Here is a 21,743-nt window from a genome sequence, read left to right on the forward strand (position 1 = left end):
GATGTTTATTAAACATTCTTGAATGATTGAACAAGTGTCTATATTAAATTTCTTCTGGCAAAGACAAAATGTTCATAGCAGCACTGTTTATAATAGCCAGGACATGGAAACAACCTAGATGTCCATCAGCAGATGAATGGATAAGAAAGCTGTGGTACATATACACAATGGAGTATTACTCAGCCATTAAAAAGAATATATTTGAATCAGTTCTAATGAGGTGGATGAAACTGGAGCCTATTATATAGAGTGAAGTAAGCCAGAAAGAAAAACACCAATATAGTATACTAATACATATATATGGAATTTAGAAAGATGGCAATGATAACCCTATATGCGAGACAACAAAAGAGACACAGATATATAGAATGGACTTTTGGACTCTGTGGGAGAGGGAGAGAGTGGGATGATTTGGGAGAATGGCATTGAAACATTTACACTATCATGTAAGAAACAAATCGCCAGTCTAGGTTTGATACAGGATACAGGATGGTTGGGGCTGGTGCACGGGGATGATCCAGAGGGATGATATGGAGTGGGAGGTGGGAGGGGGACTCAGGATTGAGAACTCATGTACACCCGTGGCTGATTCATGTCAATGTATGGCAAAACCAATACAGTATTGTAAAGCAAAATAAAGTAAAAATAAAAATTAAAAAAAAAAAAAAACAAAAAACTAATGCCTTCCATCAAAACAAGTGAACATCACATAGTCACAACTTTGGCTGAAGACTGAAATGTCACAAAGAGACAGGTAAATTAAAAATATATATATGAGAACATCGTTTTCAAACACATTCTTAAATGAGAAGTATAGAATTCTGATACTTATACCAAATCCCAATAAGAATCCTATATTCATGGAAGCCAATCTATAAGACTTAGCTCAATGGCAACTTTGTTACATAGGTATGTATGGACTATTTCACCACAGTTAGCTTTCATTTGAAAGAAACTAGAATTTTTCATATTTTGTGTAAGGAAATTTGAGTCTCCTCTTTGAAGCCTAAGATATGTGAAAAAGAAAATTATTTTTAGTCATTTTGATTTATGAATAGGTTTTTCTAATACACAAAGTAATTTACTGAGTTAATTTATTTTTGACCTGAAATGAAACTCTACATGATATTTCTTTGTTTATTTTTTATTTTTATGTTATTTTATTTTTGCTCTTTATTTTTTATTTATTTATTTTACTTTACAATACTGTGTTGGTTTTGCCATACATTGACATGAATCCGCCACGGGTGTACATGAGTTCTCAATCCTGAACCCCCCTCCCACTATCCTCCCCATATCATCTCTCTGGGTCATCCCAGTGATGTTTCAACTGAAAATAAAATACTACATTAACCCACTAATTTTCACAATTTAAGAATTTACAGAAAATGCATTATCTACTAAAGCAATCAAAGATTCATCTTCTATAGAGATGATTTAATATCACTGAGGAATATATATTAAGTGGTTTAGCTTTCATCTTTTAGTGATATTCTCTGACTGAATATATATTGTGTTGTACGGGTACAATTTAACCAATTATAACTCAAGTGTCAGTAGCTTTGTTCTGTAGGACATATGATTTATTTCAATACACATTTAGCTACTGCATTTGCAATTGCTTATGTTTATTAAATACTGACAGTATCTGTGAAAATAAAACAAACAGTATAGCTATGTAATCATTTTTATTAATAGGGCGCATTACACAATTGTAAAATAAATTCTAACCATTAAAACAAATGAGAAGTTTTTAAATATGATAAGACATAGACTTCATAATTACTGAAATCCATACACAAAGAAAACACATTCATAGCTTTAAAAATACTCATTCATATTTTGGTAATTCATAACAGAAGAACAATAATTCCCCGGATTAGCAATATAGGCATCATCTGAAAATATGCTATAAATACAAATTCTAGTCCCATTCCATGCAGAAGGCTCTTGAGAGTACCTTTGGACTGCAAGCAGCTTAAACCAGTTAAAGGATATCAACGCTGCCTATTTATTGGAAGAACTGATGCTGACACTGAAACTCCAGTAATTTGGCCACCTCATAAGGAGAGCTGACTCATTAGAAAAGACCCTGATGCTGGGAAAGATTGAAGGGAGGAGGAGAAGGGAGAGACAGAGGATAAGATGGTGGGATGGCATCACTGACTTAATGGGCATGAGTTTGAGTAAGCTCCTGGAACATGGTGAAAGACAGAGAAGCTTGGCATGCTGCAGTCCACAGCATCACAAACCATCGGACATGACTGAGCTACTGAACAATGAAAATCAAAGCCCCAGTCAAGACTCACTGAATCAGAAACTCCAGAAATAAACAGAGTAATCTGATGTACTCTTAATATAGAAGAAAAATGTGCCACTACAGTGGACCGAAGGAAATTCAGACAACAAAACCAAATGCACCTATATATCACTATCATTAGTCGTCTTCCTTCTGAAATAATCCTTGTTGTTAGCAGTAGGTAGTTTAAGATCTGACTCAGCATCATTGTTACCTTATACCCTTTACCACATCTGGCTGACAGGACGTGTGTACTTCCACCAGCCAGCACTCGATCTTTGTCTGAAGGTAGCCTTCAGGCTGCCAGAATTTCTCTGTTTCATCTTAGCTGAGCATTTATGGAAAGTGAGAGCACCCATATTACCTTGCAGGTTTAATGAATAATTAGGGTGTGTAAATGCTCTTGCTCTCTTGCTTTTCCTAAAGACATTCTGAAAGATGATTCACACCGTCTCCAGATCTCCCTGGTGAGATCCAGCCAGTGATTATTCCCCAGACTTTTCTTGGGAGCACCCTCCCCACTTCCTGCCTTATTCATTCTCTCTCTCCTAGTTCTACTTCTCACCTCTCCACCAGCTCTCCTAGGAATAATTCTTATTCTCTATCACATGAACCCTTATCTCGGTATCAACTTTTTGGAAACCGAACCTAAAGCAGATGGAATCCTTATTTCTCTAGAGAAAAAGCAAAACAAAACAAAAAACAGCTTTATATTAAAGATCATCTGAACGTTTGTCATGATACCCTGTTTCCATGAGTGTTTTGTGTTTTTATGACACTTTGTTTTAAATAGACTTTTTTTTTTTAAACAATGTAAATATACAGAAATATTGACAGAAATGGTACAGAAAATTCCCATATGCCCTGTACTTTGTTTCCACTATTGTTAATATTATGTTGGTATCATGCACTTGTGACATTTAACAAAATAATATTTATACATTATTGATATTAACTAGTAAAGACTGTGTTTTTGGCTAAGTTTTATTCATCCTCCAATTCTTAGCTCATGCCTAATATTGGTTCTTATTTGTCTTCAATTCATTCACTTAAATTTCACCCACTTAACATTCACTCATCACCCTCCTTCCTTTATTTTACTAAACTCTTATTATACATACCAAAAATCGTTCTAATAGGTATAAGGCAGTGAATCAAGTATACTGGGTCTAAACTATCTTATTCTAAGCTATCCATTCTAAAAAATTGAATAAATGTATACAAATATAACTTCATATAGTAATAAGTGCTACAAAGAAAGTAATAATAAAGTACAGTAGTTTTAAAGAAAAGTGGGGCTTCCCTGGTAGCTCAGTTGGTAAAGAATCTGCCTGCAATGTAGGAGACCCCAGCTTGATTCCTGGGTTGTGAAGATCCCCTGGAGAAAGGAAAGACTATCCACTCCAGTATCTTTGCCTGGAGAACTCCATGGAAAGAGGAGCATGGCAGGCTACGCTCCATGGGAGTCGCAAAGAGTCAGATATGAGTGAGCAATTTTCACTCTACTTTAGAGAAAAAGATCCTTTGGGAGAGGAAGTTCTGTATAAATTCTGTGCAGTGTCATCAGAGTTGACACCTGAATGCTTAGTGTGAGGCAACCATGGGAAAATCTGCAGAATAGAGGTTCCAAAAGAGGGAATGAAAATTCCAAGGGGTCTAAAGTATATCCAATGTATCTGGAAACAGTCAAAAACAAATGCAAACAACAACAACAACAACAACAAAACCAGTGTGTCTAGAAGGCAAGGGGGAAAAGGAGTACTAGGTAAGGAGGGAGACTTAAGTGAGGGCTAATCTCATGGGGTTGTCAGAAAGACAAAGCACTATTGAATTGATTCCAAGTCAATGAGAAATCAATGAAAAGTGAAAGTGTTGCTTTCTTAGTCATGTCTAACTCTTTGCTACCCCATGGACTGTAGCCTGTCAGGCTTCTCTGTCCATGGAATTCTTCAGGCAAGAACACTGGAATGGGCATCCATTCCCTTCTCCAGGGGATCATCCCAACACAGGGATTGAACCTGGGTCTCCTGCATTGCAGGTGAATTCAGAGAAACGAGAGAGATATTAATAATTATGGAATGAATTGCAAAGCGTATCATATGAGGTGTGCTCCTGCTTAGTTGATTAGTTGTGTCCTCCTCTTTGTGACCTTTTGGACTGTAGGGGATTTTACAGGCAAGAATACTGGAGTAAGCTGTCATTTCCTCCTCCAGGAGATATTCTCAACCCAGGAATGGACCATGCATCTCCTGTGTCTCCTGCATTGCAGGCAGATTCTTTTCCCACTGAACCATTGGGGAAGTTCAATGATTATATGAGGTTATCAACTTTTAAAAATGTCATTCTGAAGAATAGAGTGGGGCATATAGGAGTAAAGTGAGAGGAAGGAGGCTAGATGGAGATCTTATGCTTATCTTTTCAAATATGTGTAGCTCTTGGTTCTCATTTGTGGCATAATTCTGTATTTCTTCTTAGAATAAGAACCATTTATATATAGGGGCCAATTCTAATATTGTTTGTCCTCAACATATCTAATATATTTGATACTCATTGTTGAAAGAAGAAGTAAAGTATTTCTAAAACCTAAGAGCTAGTTAATACCAGTAACAATTGTTTATTTTTTTTAATGGGTTCTTTTTTTAAATATAAAGTAAAAATAATAATAATAATTTATTTATTTTAATTGAAGGTTAATTACTTTACTATATTGTATTAGTTTTGCCATACATCAACATGAATCTGCCACAGGTATACACGTGTTCCCCATCCTGAACCCCTCTCCCTCCCCGTACCATCCCTCTGCATCATCCCAGTGCACCAGCCCCAAACATCCAGTATCATGCATCGAACTTGGACTGGCTATTTGTTTCATATATGATATTATACATGTTTCAATGACATTCTCCCAAACGATCCCACCCTTTCCCCCTCCCACCGAGTCCAAAAGCCTGTTCTATACATCTGTGTCTCTTTTGCTGTCTCACATACAGGGCGAGACAATTGTTTTTATTTTTAGAGGGAGACAGCTCAGCAAATCAAAATATTTTGCTAACTCATATTCACCAAATCTACTGTATCAATAAATTTTATATTTAATTTCCTCTCAGTCATTTTTCCTCAGTGAGTTAGAACAGAATTATTCAGGCATGTCCTACTTGGTTTTATTTATTTCTTAGCTGTTCAAAAACCTTGATACATTTTTAATGCTCTCTTTGCTAATTCATCACATGATTTTAATAGGAAAATCTCAGAAGCACATTAATATTCTATATATATTTGATAGGGGATAAGGGCAGTTGCCTTACATGGGGATCTGTATTTATACTCTACATTTTCATCTGAGAATCTTGATTGCCTTCTTTCTTTTCACAATAACTCTAAATTGTTGATGTTAAATTAGATGATTAATAATTTATCACCTTGAGTTTTGTATGTTTATTATATATTTATATGTATACCCACTTATATTTAATTTATATTTATAATCTTACCTTTTCACTTCATTTAAAACTTAGAAAACAAGCTATTAACTTGACATTTTTGTTTTTAAGTGGCAAGCTAATAAATAGTATAAAGTTTTATTGTACTATATACTAAAGCATTTTTTTTTTAAATTCTGGTTGTTTTTGAAAATCCAAAATTATTTTTAAGAACAAATAATTAATTATTTCTAATTTTTTTCACACAAATTTATTTAACTGACTTCAGATATATTTAAAATAATGGAATACTGAGACTCAATAAGCTTACTTCCATTATTCATGAGCCAGGGGAGTGATCTCTGAATAAAGTATACACTCCTGTGGTCAGAAAAATATGTAAGTAAGAAGATAAACATTCCTTGTCCCTTTCCTCAAATGATATTCCCCAAAGGGCATTTCATATTATTTGCTGCAATATGACTTTGAGTATTGATTTCTTTTGAATTTTAAAACTATTTGATACTGGATGTTTGGGGCTGGTGCACTTGAGATGACCCAGAGGGATGGTATGGGGAGGAAGGAGGGAGGAGGGTTCAGGATGGGGAACACATGTATACCTGTGGCAGATTCATGTTGATGTGTGGCAAAACCAGTACAATATTGTAAAGTAATTAACCTCCAATTAAATAAATAAATTTATATTACAAATTATTTGGTTGAAATGTCTTATATATTCATCAACGTTGATTATGAACAGTCATCATAATAGGAATATTTCCCCTGGGATGATATCAGAGTAGCAGAAATTTTCTATTGTTTCTTACTAATTCCTATACAGCAACAAAATTATAAATGAAAATGTTTACTAAATTTGACAGTGTCAAATTGTCTTTCTAGAGTATCTGGCTCCTGTTTTATTTTTTTCAGTGAAATGAAAAAAAATTAGAGTCAGTCATTTTCCTGTGGTTACTTAAATAAAATAGGCAAAAATTAAATTTTAAATTAAATTTAACATACTCCGGCCCTTATAAAATTATTAATTTATTTCTAAATTAGATCCATGTTTTATTTTGCTATAAATTTCTATTTTATACTTAATTAGATATTTCAATACAGTAAATTGCTTAAAATCCTTTCTCATTAATGACATCCCATACACTATAAATGCATGTATTAATTAAAACATAAATCCACTGATTAAAACAAATAGGCTAAATTTTTGTCTCTGACTATATGTCAAACATTTTTAAGGGTTGAATGGCTTTGCATATCATTTTCCTAAGTTAAAAGTATTTGTTATAAAGCAATTGTACTCTAAGGAAAAAACAAGCTAGAGATACTTAAGGGAGATAGTTTATTTAATGGAAATTACCTACGTTTATGTGGTTGAATCAGCTGATTCAAAGTAAGGTCAAATTTGTGTGATTTATTTAATTTTTAAGTTACTTCCAACCTGATGAAAAGCTATGACCAAACACTGCTTAAGAACTGTTCAAGAAAATTAATCAGTGGCTCAGATGGCAAAGAACCTTCCTGCAATGTGGAAGAGCTGGGTTCGATCCATGTGCTGGCAAACCACTCCAGTATTCTTGCCTGGAGAATCCCCATGGACAGAGGAGCCTGGTGGACTATGGTCCTGCCAATCGGGTTGCAAAGAATCAGACATAGCTGAGCAACTAAACATTCACACACAGTCTCAAAACTATATGTACATATATGTTGGAAAATAAAAATGGCCTGAAAATTCATTCTCAAAAGACATTTAGTAAAGTATTAAATATACAAAATAGAAAATAAAAATATACATATTTCATCATGATGTGTTTGTTTATATGTTGATGTAGAACATTATTTATAAAATAATTTAAATACAAGTGAAAGTGTTAGTCGCTCAGTCATGTCCTACTCTTTGCAACCCCATGGACTGCAGCCCATCAGTCGCCTCTGTTCATGGGATTCTCCAGGCAAGAGTACTTGAGTGGGTTGCCATTCCCTTCTCCAGGGTATCTTCCCAACTCAGGAATTGAACCTGGATCTCCTACATTGCAGGCAGATTCTTTACCATCTGAACCAACAGGGAAGTTCCCATTTAAATAACAAACAGTCATAAAATTGAATGTAGAGCTATATGTTTTAGAAATGATGCAGTCAAGTCAAGAAGTCTCCAGGGGTTGTCATGAATAGAAAAGAAGAAAAGTGTAGGATGGAAAATGAAAGAGAAAAGAATAAAGCATTATTTTGACAGGTTACAGGTAAATATTGAATTAACTTTCTTTTATATATTTGATTATCTTTCATGATAGAGAAGAAAGTAAGAGTTGAGAGGTGACTACTTTGAAATAAACTGATTTTAAACCTTATTGGACTAATGATTGCTACTGAACCATTCACCAACAAAGAACAACTTGAAAGTGGTTTAATGACAACAAAAAAATCTGCTTCCAACACATGAAATGAGGCAATGGCAGTGCCTCTGATTTGCAGATTACATTTATCCACACAGTGATTCATGGAACCCAATTCTTTTTATCTTGTGGTTTTACACTGCTGTCACATTTCTGTAGGTCCTTGTCATCTTCTTCCCTAGCCAGGAGAAGGAAAGAGATAATTATAAGGAAGTCCAACAACTTCTAAAAATCGGGTCCCACAAATCTGAAAATGTGTGGAAAAGACACAGAAGATGGAAGTAAAGAAGCAGCAGAGTCAGTGCCTGAAACCCCAGTGGGAAGCAGAGCCTCAGCCTCAGAGAATGTGATAGCAGCAGCTGGCACCTCTCAGTGGCCTCGTGACTCTGGCCTCCCAGCCTCGGAATTGCCTAAAGGCAAAAGTAGCAGAGCATGGGTTTTGTTCCTCTAGACACGTGGACACAACTTCAGCTCCCATCTGCAGTAGCAGAGAACCTGCAAACCTGATGACAGATACAGCAGGGGTACTCACGTGACCTCAGCTAACCCCACAAATTCTCCACCTCTCCTCATGGTGGCAAAGCGTGCATCTCAGGAGATCCCGTGTGTGGCAGAAGAGCCCACCATTTCAGTGCCTCAGGTAATGAATCAACAAGAGTGACAGCAGTGAAGCATCAATGACCCTGGAGGCATAGGGTACACCTCTAACAGAAGTGGTAGAAGCTATAAAGTGCTACCTCTTAGATACAATAAGAGGAAGCTCAGATAAGATAAAGCAAGAACTGTCACACCTCCTACTGGAAAACAGAAGATAGCACTCTGATTTCTAATCTGTCGAATCCTTAGAATCTGGTAGAAAGATGTTTGAAATTTCTAATGAGCCAAAGGAGTAACAACTTACCAAGCACCATGAAGAACCACAGCAACATAGCATCATGAAAGGAAAATGACTGTTCTCTAGAAACCAAACTTAAAAGTTATGAAACATCGTGATACAACTGATAGATAACTCAAAAGAACTGTCATGAAAAAACTAAGCAAAGTCACAGGAAACCAAACAAGCAAACAAAAAACAGTTCAATGAGCTAAGAAACAAATTTAGCAAACAGAAGTATTTTACTGAAGAGATTTAGTTTAATCTCAATCTCAAAGAATTTCAATCTCTGCAAAAGGACACAACAAATTCTGGAGGTGAAGAACTCAATAACAAGATGAAGAATACATTAGAAAGCATTAGAAACACAGAAGACCATATGGAAAAGAGAATTACTGAGCAGGAAGACAAAGGTCTAGACTTCCCACAAATAAAAGAAGAAAGAGGATCAAAATATTTTTTAAAATGAGAAAATTATACAAGAGCTATCTCTTTTAAGAACAACTTTAGGGCAATGGTGTTCCAGGAGGAGGAGAGTAAGAGAAGGAAGTAGAAAGTGTATTTCAAAAACTTAGTAGCTGAGAAGTTCCCAATCATGAGAAGAAACTGAGTATAAAATCCATGAAGCTAAGAGAACATCTAGTTATTTCAACGTAAAATGAACATTTCCAAGACATATTAAAACTGTCAAAAGTTAATGACAAAGTAAGAATTTTAAAGGCAGCCAAGGGAAAATTGATACCAACCTACAAATTATTGCCTATTTAGACAATCAACATATTTCTCAGCAGAAATTCTACAGACCATTAGGGAATTTAATGTCATTCCCAAAATACTGACAAATAAAAGCTGTCATCCAAGAATATTCTACTCAGCAAAGTTATCCCTTATGTATAAAGGACAAATAAAGGTTTTTCCAGACAAAAGTTGAGGGTGTTCAGCACCACTAGATCTGCCTCAGACAAAATTGAAAGGAGCTCTAGTACTTGAAATGAAAACACAGAAGTACAGGACATTTTGAGTAAAGTGATGAACAGACAGAAATATACAACTGTAAATCCATATCAGAATACCTTTTTCAGCATTTTATTACAGCATAACAGTTAAAAGAGAAAAAAAAAAAAAAGGCAAAAAATACCCACTTCAATTTGGTTACAAACTCACAACATAAGAAGGGATAATTTGAGACCCCAAAAGCAAAAATGAGCAGGGGGAAAAGAATGAAACATTTAAAGGTAAATGAAAATAAGATGCTATCAGCAGGAAAAAACTGAGATATTGAGACATCTTTAGAAGCCACAGTATAATCATAATACATATATCTAAATTACAGAGATGAAAGCACACACACACACAAAGAAACCAAGAATAACATCACAGAAAGCCACCAATAAAAATGTCAGCAAGAAGCATAAGTGAAAAAGAAGAAATGAAAGTATGGAACAACCAGAAAATAAAAGATAAAAGGGCAGCACTAAATCTTCATCTATCCATATTCACCCTAAATATAAATGGATTGATCATGAATCAACAGACACAGAGTGGTTAAACTGATCTAAAAACAATATCCAAGTATATGCTGACTTCAGGAGTCTCATCTGAGCTCTCAGGGAAAACATAGCCTCAATGTGAAATGACTGAAGATGATACTCCGAGAAAATGACAGCCAAACAAAGCTTCAGCAACCACACTCAGGTCAAACAAAACAGACTTCAAGTCAGAAAAGATGAATGGTGTATAGCGATGAGAAAAATTCATTAAAAGATACAACAGTCATTAATACGTAGGTACCTAATATAGAAAGTTATTATGAAACTAATAACCAAAGTAGGATTTAGTAGTAAACTAAGAATAGAGTGCTTATCTGAATTAGGCCATGAAGCATGCACACACCACCCATCACCGTCCTCAAATAAATATGATGCACTTAAACCTATTCACACATATCAATTATATGAGAGGAGACAAGTCATAACAAGGTAAGCATACTGGAAAGTGTGCTTGGACAAACCAAGATATAGCTTAAACAAAGCACCTATTTTACACCTAGAAGATTTCATGTATTATGAATATCTTGAACTAAACCTGGCCCATAACTCTATTGCCAATTAAATAACAAAAGTAAGATAAAACATTGGCCCACTACTCTATAGTATAGGAGATAGAAATTTTAAACATGGTGCTATAGAGAAATTTATATTAAAAAAATAACAAAAGAAATTAAAAAAAGAAAGTACTGCAAGGGAACAATGAAAAAGTAAAGTACAAAAAAGCAAAGATTACCCCTTGTACCTTTTGCATAATGAATTAACTAGCAGAGGCTTAACAAAATGAACTTTAGCTAAGTAACCTAAGCAGTTTACCAAGAACCAACTCATCTATGTGGCAAAATAGTGAGAAGATTTGTAAGTAGAGGTGACATGCCCAACGAGCCTGGTGATAGCTGGTTGTTCAGCTTTAAAAATACCAAAAAATCCAAATAAATAAAGAAATCCCACCGTATGTTTAAAAGTTAGTCTAAAAAGGTACAGCCTTTTAGAAATGGATACAACCTTAACTAGAGAGTAAGATCCAAAAACACTATAGTAGGCCTAAAAGCAGCCACCAATTAAGAAAGCATTAAAGCTCAACAATAAAATGACATTAATCCCAATAATAAATAATCAACTCCTAGTCCTAATTCTAGACTAATCTATTAAAAAATAGAAGTAATAATGCTAACAGGAGTAACAAGAAGCACCTTCTCCTTGCATAAGTTTAAGTTGTTATCTGATAATACTCTATTAACAGTGAATAAAGATAACCCAACAGTAAACAGTTTATTAGCTATACTGTTAATCCAACACAGGAATGCACTCCAGGAGAAATTAAAATAAGTAAAAGGAACTTGGCAAACATAAACCCCACATGTTTACCAAAAACATCACCTCCAGCATCCCCAGTTTTGGAGGCACTGCCAGCCCAGTGACAATCGTTAAAGGGCTGCAGTATCCTGACAGTGCAAAGGTAGCATGATCATTTGTTCTCTAAATAAGGACTTGTATGAATTGCTACACGAGGGATTTACTATCTCTTACTTCCAATCAGTTAAATTGACCTTCCCATGAAGAGGTGGGAATAGACTAATAAGATGAGAAGAGCCTATGGAGCTTTAACTAACTAGTCCAAAGAAAATAAACTCAACCACTAGGGGATGACAACACTCTTTATGGACTAACAGTTTTGGTTGGGGTGACTTCAGAGATCAAAAAAAAATCCTCCGAGCGATTTTAAAGACTAGACCCACAAGTCAAATCACACTATCGCTTATTGATCCAAAAATTTGATCAACGGAACAAGTTACCCTAGGGATAACAGTGCAATCCTATTCAAGAGTCCATATCAACAATAGGGTTCAAGACCTCGATGTTGGATCAGGACATCCCAATGGTGCAACCGCTATCAAAGTTTCACTTGTTCAACGATTAAAGTCCTACGTGATCTGAGTTCAGACTGGAGCAATCCAGGTTGGTTTCTATCTATTATGCATTTCTCCTAGTACGAAAGGACAAGAGAAATAAGGCCAACTTCAAACCAGCACCTTAAATCAATTAATGATTTCACCTCAATTAATTCCACAAACAGACCCTGCCCTAGAAAATGGCTCAGTTAAGGTGGCAGAGGCTGGTAATTGCATAAAACTTAAACCTTTATAATCAGAGAATCAAATCCTCTCCTTAATGAAATGTTTATAATTGATATTCTGATGCTAATCATTCCCATTCTCCTAGCTGTGGCATTTCTTACACTGGTAGAGTGAAAAGTTCTAGGGTATATGCAATTCTGAAAAGGCCCAAATGTCATAGGCCCATACGGCCTACTCCAACCCATTGCTGATGCAATTAAACTTTTCATCAAAGAACCACTACAGCCTGCCACATCCTCAATCTCAATATTTATCCTAGCACCCATCCTGGCCCTAAGCCTAGCCCTAACCATATGAATTCCTCTACTCATACCCTACCTCCTCATCGGCATAAACCTAGGAGTCCTATTTATACTAGTCATATCAAGCTTAGCTGTATATTCCATGCTCTGATCAGGCTGAGCCTCCAATTCAAAATATACACTAGCTGGAGCCTTACGAGCAGTAGCGCAAACAATCTCATATGAATTCACATTAGCAATTATTCTGCTATCAGTCCTCCTAATAAGTGGATACTTTACCCTCTCCACCCTAATCATCACACAAGAGCAAGTATGACTAATCTTTCCAGCATGACCCCTAGCAATAATATGATTTATCTCAATACCATGAAAGAAGCTCAGTGGTGTCCGACTCTTTGCGACCCTGTGGACTGTAGTCCACCAGGCTCCTCAGTCCATGGAATTCTCCAGGCAAGAATACTGGAGTGGGTTGCCATTTCCTTCTCCAGGGGATCTTTCCGACCCAGGGATCAAACCCAGGTCTCCTGCATTGAGGGCAGACGCTTTAACCTCTGAGCCACCTGGGAAACCTAGCAGAAACAAACTGAGCCCCATTTGACCTGACAGGAGAAGCAGAACTAGTCTCAGGCTTTAATGTAGAATACACAGCAGAACCATTCACCCTATTTTTCATAGCAGAATATGCAAACATCATTATAATAAATGTTTTTACAATAACCCGTTCCTAGGGGCATTTCATTATCCATGCATACCAGAAATATACACAATCAGCTTCACCATCAAGTCACTGCTACTCACAATCTCTTTCCTATGAATTCAAGCATCCTATCCCTGATTCTGTTATGACCAACTAATACACCTACTATGAAAATTGTTTCTATCCTTTACAGTAGCCTTATGTATGTGGCATATCACTACCCATTCTCCTATCAAGCATGTCCATACAAACATAAGAAATATATCTGATAAAAGCATTACTTTGGTAGAGTAAATAATAGAGGTTTAAAGCCTCTTATTTCTAGAACTATAGGAATTGAACCTACTCCTAACAATCCAAAACTCTTCGTGCTCCCAATTACACCAAAGTCTAATAGTAAGATCAGCTAATTAAGCTCTTGGGGCCCATACCCCGAAAATGTAGGTTTATATCCGTCCCATACTAATAAACCCAATTATCTTTATCATTATCCTATCAACTATCATTCTGGGAACTATCATTGTCATAATCAGCTCCCATTGACTACTAATCTGAATCAGATTTGAAATAAATATGCTTGCTATTATCTCCTTTATAATAAAAAAATACAATCCACGAGCCACAGAAGCACCAACCAAATACTTTCTAACCCAATCAACAGCTTCAATATTACTAATAATAGCCATTATCATTAACTTAATGTTCTCAGGCCAATAAAATTATTTAATCCAACAGCATCCATACTCATAACAATAGCTGTCACCATAAAACTAGGAATAGCCCCATTCCACTTCTGAGTCCCAGATGTAGCACAAGGCATCTCCTTATCATCTGGCCTAATCTTGCTTACATGACAAAAACTAGCACCCATATCCATACTTTATCAAATTACCTCATCCATCAACATAAACCTAATCCTAACCCTATCCATTCTATCAATTATAATTGGAGGTTGAGGGGGACTAAATCAAAACCAGCTACAAAAATATATGGCCTACTCATCAATCGCCCATATAGGCTGAATAACAGCATTCCTATTATATAACCCCACTATAATACTACTAAACTTAGTCATCTACATTATCATAACCTCTACCATATTCACAATATTTATAACCAACTCAATCACCACCACCCTATCACTATCACACACATGAAATAAAACACCTGTTATGACCATCCTATTTCTCGTCACCCTCCTATCAATAGGAGGACTTCCCCCACTCTCAGGATTTATACCAAAAAGAATAATTATTCAAGCAATGACAAAAAGTATGGCACCCCACTCTAGCACTCTTGCCTGGAAAATCCCATGGATGGAGGAGTCTGGTGGGCCGGAGTCCATGGGGTCGCTAAGAGTCGGACACGACTGAGCGACTTCACTTTCATTTTTCACTTTCATGCATTGGAGAAGGAAATGGCAACTCACTTCAGTGTTCTTCCCTGGAGAATCCTAGGGACGGGAGAGCCTCATGGGCTTCTGTCTATGGAGTTGCACAGAGTCGGACATGACTGAAGCGACTTAGCAGCAGCAGCAGCAACCCACCCTTCTAGCAATTACAGCACTACTAAACTTATACTTTTACATACGACTCATATATTCCGCTACATAAACAATATTTCCCTCCACAAACAACATAAGAATAAAATGACAATTCTCCACCACAAAACAAATAACCCTCCTACCAACAATAGTTGTACTATCTACCATACTACTACCACTCACACCAATCCTATCAGTACTAGAATAGGAATTTAGGTTAGACAGACCAAGAGCCTTCAAAGCCCTAAGCAAGTACAGTTTACTTAATTCCTGATAAGGATTGCAAGACTACATCTTTTCATCAACTGAACTCAAATTAACCACTTTAATTAAGCTAAATCCTCACTAGATTGGTGGGCTCTATCCTCACGAAATTTTAGTTAACAGCTAAATACCCTAATCAACTGGCTTCATGCTTCTTCTCAAGAAAAAAAAAAAAAAAAAAAAAGCAGGAGAACCCCATGAAGAATTGAAACTCCTTTTTTGAATTTGCAATTCAACTTGTAAATTCACCACAGGACTTGGTGAAAAGAGGAATTAAACTTCTGTCTTTAGATTTAGTCTAATGCTTTACTCAGCCATTCTACCCATGTTCATTAACCACTGATTGTTCTCAACTAATCATAAAGATATTGGTACCCTATACTTACTATTTGGTGCCTCAGCCAACATAGTAGGAACAGCCCTAAGCCTGCTGATTCGTGCTGAACTAGGTAAGTGTGGAACCTTGCTCAGAGACGACCAGATTCATAATGTAATTGTAACTGCACACATGTTTGTAATAATCTTCTTTATAGTGATGTCAATCATAATTGATAACTGACTAGTTCCTCTAATAATTGGCTCCCCCCACATAGCATTTCCCCAAATAAATAACATGAGCTTCTGACTTCTCCCCGCTTCTTTCCTACTACTTCTAACATCATCTATAGTCAAAACTGGGACGGGAACGGTCTGAGCTGTGTACCTCCTCTAACCGGCAACCAAGCCCATGCAGGAGCCTCAGTAGACCTAACCATTTTTTCTTTGCACCTAACTGGTGTTTCCTCAAATTTAGGGACTATTAACTTCATCACAACAATTATTAATATTAAACCCCATGCAGAATCACAATATCAAACTCCCCTGTTGGTGTGATCTGTGCTAATTACTGCCATATTATTACTCCTCTCACTCCCTGTAATAGCAGCTGGTATTACAATATTATTAACAGACTGGAATCTAGACCCAGCAGGAAGAAGGGACCTCATTCTGTACCAACCCTTATTCTGATTCTTCGGACACCTTGAGGAATATATTCTTATTTTACCCAGATTTGGAATAATTTCCCATATCGTAACTTATTATTCAGGAAACAAAGAGCCATTTGGCTATATGGGAATGGTCTGAGCTATGATATCAATTGGGTTCTTAGGATTTATTGTATGAGCTCACCATATGTTCACAGTCGGGATAGACATTGACACACGGGCTTACTTCACATCAGCTACTATAATTATTGCTATCTCAACTGGAGTAAAAGTCTTTAGTTGATTGGGAACACTTCACAGGGGTAACATTAAATGATTTTCCACTATAATATGAGCCCTAGGCTTCATTTTCCTTTTTACAGTAGGAGGCTTAACTGGAATTGCTCTAGCCAACTCTTCCCTTGACATTGTTCTCCATGACACATATTATGTAGTCACACATTTCCATTAGGTGTTATCAATAGGGGCTGTGTTTGTTAATATAGGGGGATTTTTGCACTGATTCTCACTATTCTCAGGCTACAACCTTAACACTATATGAGCCAAAATCCATTTTGTGATTATATTTGTAGGTGTAAATATAATCTTCCCACAACACTTCTTAGGGCTATCTGGTATACCACAACACTATTCTGATTCCCCAGATGCATATACAATATGAACCACCATTCTATCCATAGGCTCATTTATCTCTCTAACAGCAGTTATACTAATAATCTTCATTATCTGAGAGGTATTCACATCTAAGTGAGAAGCCTTGACTGTATTTTTAACCACAACAAATTTAGGGTGATTAAATGAATGCCCTCCACCATACCATACATTTGTAGAACCTACGTACGTCAAATTAAAATAAGAAAGGAAGGAATCGAACCCTCTATTACTGGTTTCAAGCCAGCATCATAGCCACTATGTCTTTCTCGATTAATGAGATGTTAGTAAAATATTACATAACTTTGTTGAAGTTAAATTATAGGTGAATACTCTATACATCTCATATGGCATACCCCACACAAGTAGGCTTCCAAGATGCAACATCACCCATTTATAGAAGAATTTTTGCATTTTCATGACCACACACTAATAATTGTCTTTTTAATTAGCTCGCTAAAACTTTACATTATTTCACTAATGTAAACAAAAAAACTAACTCTTACTAGCACAATAGATGCACAGGAGGTGGAAACAATTTGAAATATTCTGCCAACCATTATCTTCATTTTAATTGCCCTTCCATCTTTAAGAATTTTATATATAATAGGTGAGATTGACAATCCACCCCTTACAGTAAAAACTATAGGACATCAATGATATTGAAGTTATGAATATACAGATTATGAAGATTTAAGCTTTGACTCCTATATAATTCCAACATCAGAATTAAAACCAGGAGAACTAAGGTTACTAGAAGTAGACAACTGGGTTCTACTACCAATAGAAATAACAATTCAAATATTAATTTATTCTGAAAATGTACTACACTCATAAGCTGTGCCTTCTTTAGGATTAAAAACAGATGCAATCCCAGGTCATCTAAATCAAACAACCCTCATGTCAACCTGACCAGACTTATATTATGGACAATGTTCAGAGATCTGCAGATCTAATCATAGTTTAATGCCCATTTTTCTTGAACTAATCCCACTAAAATACTTTGAAAAATGATCTGCATTGATACTATACAATTGTCAATAATCTAAATTAGCACTAACGTTTTAAGTTAGAGATTGAGAGTATAATGCTCTCCTTGAGGACATGCCACAACTAGACACATCAACATGATTTACAATAAACCTATCAATATTTCTGGTTATTTTTATTATTTTTCAACTAAAAATCTCAAAACATAGTTTTTATTATAACCCAGAACCAACATTAACCAAAACACAAAAACAAAGCACCCCTTGAGAAACAAAATGAATGAAAATCTATTTGCCTCTTTCATTATCCCTATAATTCTAGACCTCTTCCTCATTACTCTTATCACCATATTCCCTAGCTTATTATTCCCAACATCAAATCGATTAGTAAATAACCACCTCATTTCTCTCCAACAAGGAATGCTCCAACTTGTATCAAAACAAATAATGGGAATTAACATCAAAGGACACACATGGATATTAATACTAATGTCCTTAATCCTATTTATTGGATCAACAAATCTACTAGGCATACTACCTCACTCATTTACACCAACCACACAACTATCAGTGAAGCTGGGCATAGCTCTCCCCCTATGAGCAGGGGCTGTAATTACAGGCTTCCACAACAAAACTAAAGTATCACTTGATCACTTTTTACCACAAGGAACAGCAACCCCATTAATTCCAATACTAGTTATCATCAAAACTATCAGTCTTTTCATTTAACCAGTAGCCCTAGCCATAGGACTAACAGCCAATATTACTACAGGACATTTACTAATTCACCTAATTGGAGGAGCTACACTCACAGTAATAAGCATTAGCACCATAACAGCTCTTATTACATTTATTATTCTAGTCCTACTAACAATTCTTGAATTTGCAGTAGCTATATTTCAAACCTATGTATTTACCCTCTTAGTCTTATAACACATAATGACACACCAAACCCACACCTATCATATTGTAAATCCAAGTCCTTTACCCCTTATAGGAGCCCTATCAGCCCTCTTAATAACATCCGGTCTATATGATTTCACTTCAAATTGATTGCCCTATTAATACTTGGCTTAACAACAAATGTACTCACAATATATCAATGGTGACGAGATATTGTCCGAGAGAGCACATTTCAGGGACATCTCACTCCAACTGTCTGAAAAGGCCTCTGCTATGGAATGATCCCTTTCATTATCTCTGAAGTCTTATTCTTTACCGGGTTTTTCTGAGCATTCTAACACTCCAGTCTCGTCCCTACACCCGAGCTAGGCAGCTGCCGACCCTGAACAGGCATTCATCCATTTAACACCCTAGAAATCCCACTGCTTAACACTTCTGTCTTAGTAGCCTCAGGAGTCTCTACTACCTGGACCCATCACAGCCTTATAGAAGGAAACCACAATCACATATTACAAGCTCTATTTATTACTATTGCACTAGGTGTGTATTTCACATTATTACAAGCCTCAGAATACTATGAAGCACGTTTTACCATCTCAGATGAGGCTTATGGTTCAACCTTTTTCATAGCCACTGGTTTCCATGGCCTCCATGTTATTATTGGATCTACTTTCCTAATTGTCTGCTTCTTCCACCAACTGAAATCCCACTTCACTTACATCCATTACTTTGGCTTTGAAGCTGCCACCTGATATTGACACTTCGCAGACATAGTATGACTCTTTCTCTATGTATCTATCTATTGATGAAGTTCATATTCTTTTAGTATTAACTAGTACAACTGACTTCCAATCAGTTAGTTTCGGTCTTGTCCAAAAAAGAATAATAAATCTAATACTAGCCTTCCTAACTAACCTCACGCTAGCTACACTACTTTTCATTATTGTATTCTGACTTCCCCAACTAAATGTGTATTCAGAAAAAACAAGTCACTGTGACTGTGGATTCTACCCCGTGGGATCAGTTTGCCTACCTTTCTCCATAAAATTTTTCCTAGTAGCCATCACATTTCTCCTCTTTGACCTGGAAATTGCACTCCTTTTACCACTACCTGGGGCCTCACAAATAAACACAATGCTCACCATGACCCTCTTCCCAATCCTACTATTAGCTGTAAGCCTAACCTACAAATGAACTTAAAAAGGGCTAGAATGAACTTTGTATGGTATTTAGTTTAAAATAAATGATTTTGACTCATTAGATTATGATTGAACTCATAATTACCAAATGTCTCTAGCATACATAAACATTACAATAGCATTCACAGTATCCCTTGCAGGAGTATTAATATACTGATCCCACCTAATATCATCTCTTCTATGCCTAGAAGGAATAGTATTATCTCTATTTGTTATAGCCACCCTAATAATCTTAAACTCACATTTTACCTTAGCTAGCATATTACCTATTATCTTGCTGGTCTTCATGGCCTGTGAAGCAGCACTAGGCTTATACCTACTAGTAATAGTATCAAACACATATGGTACTGATTATGTACAAAAGCTTAATCTACTCCAATGCTAAAATATATTATCCCCACAGTAATACTTATACCCCTAACCTGATTATCAAAAGGCAATATAATCTGGATTAATTCTACAACCCATAGCCTGCTAATCAGCCTCACAAGCCTACTCCTCATAAATCAATTTAGTGACAACAGCCTCAACATTTCACTAGTTTTCTTCTCCTATTCTCTATCAACACCACTATTAATCCTAACCATGTTGCTTCTTTCCCTAATATTAATAGCTAGCGAACATCACCTATCAAAAGAAAATCTAACCCCAAAAAAACTATACATCACCATACTAATCTTACTACAACTATTCCTAATCATAACCTTCACCACCATAGAGCTAATCTTCTTTTATATTCTATCTGAAGCAACACTAGTCCTACCACTTATTATTATCACCCGATGGGGAAAACAGAGTGCCTAAACACTGGCCTCTACTTCCTATTTTATACAGTAGCAGATTCCCTCCTGCTGCTGGTTACACTAGTCTACATCCAAAACACCGTAAGATCCCTAAACTTCTTAATACTTCAATACTGAGTACAACCAACACCTATTTCCTGTTCAAATATTTGTGTATGTGTGTGTGTGTGTTTGATTAGCATGCATAATAGCCTTCATAGTAAAAATACCACTATATGGCCTCCACATTTGACTACCCAAAGCCCATGTAGAAGCCCCCATTGCAGGCTCCATAATTATTGCAGCAGTCCTACTGAAACTAGGAGGATATGGCATACTACGAATTACAATACTCTTAAACCCAATAACCGACTTCATAGCATATCCATTCATTATGCTGTCCTAATGGGGTATAATCATGACTAGCTCAATTTGCCTTCTTCAAACAGACTTAAAATCACTCATCGCATACTCCTCTGTCAGCCACATGACACTTGTATCTTAGCCATTCTTATCCAAACACCTTGAAGCTACATAGGCACTACAGCCCTAATAATCGCCCATGGTCTTACATCTTCCATACTTTTCTGCCTAGCAAACTCTAACTACAAATGAATCCACAGCCAAAAAATAATTCTAGCCCAAGGCCTACAAACATTCTTCCCACTAATGTTCACATGATGACTCTTAGCAAGCTTGACTAATCTAGATCTGCCTCCAACAATTAACCTAATCAGGGAACTATTTGTAGTAATATTGACTTTTTCATGATCCAACATCACAATTATTCTAACAGGAGCAC

This window comes from Capricornis sumatraensis, chromosome 11, assembly GCF_032405125.1.
Source record: "Capricornis sumatraensis isolate serow.1 chromosome 11, serow.2, whole genome shotgun sequence".
NCBI lineage: Eukaryota > Metazoa > Chordata > Mammalia > Artiodactyla > Bovidae > Capricornis > Capricornis sumatraensis.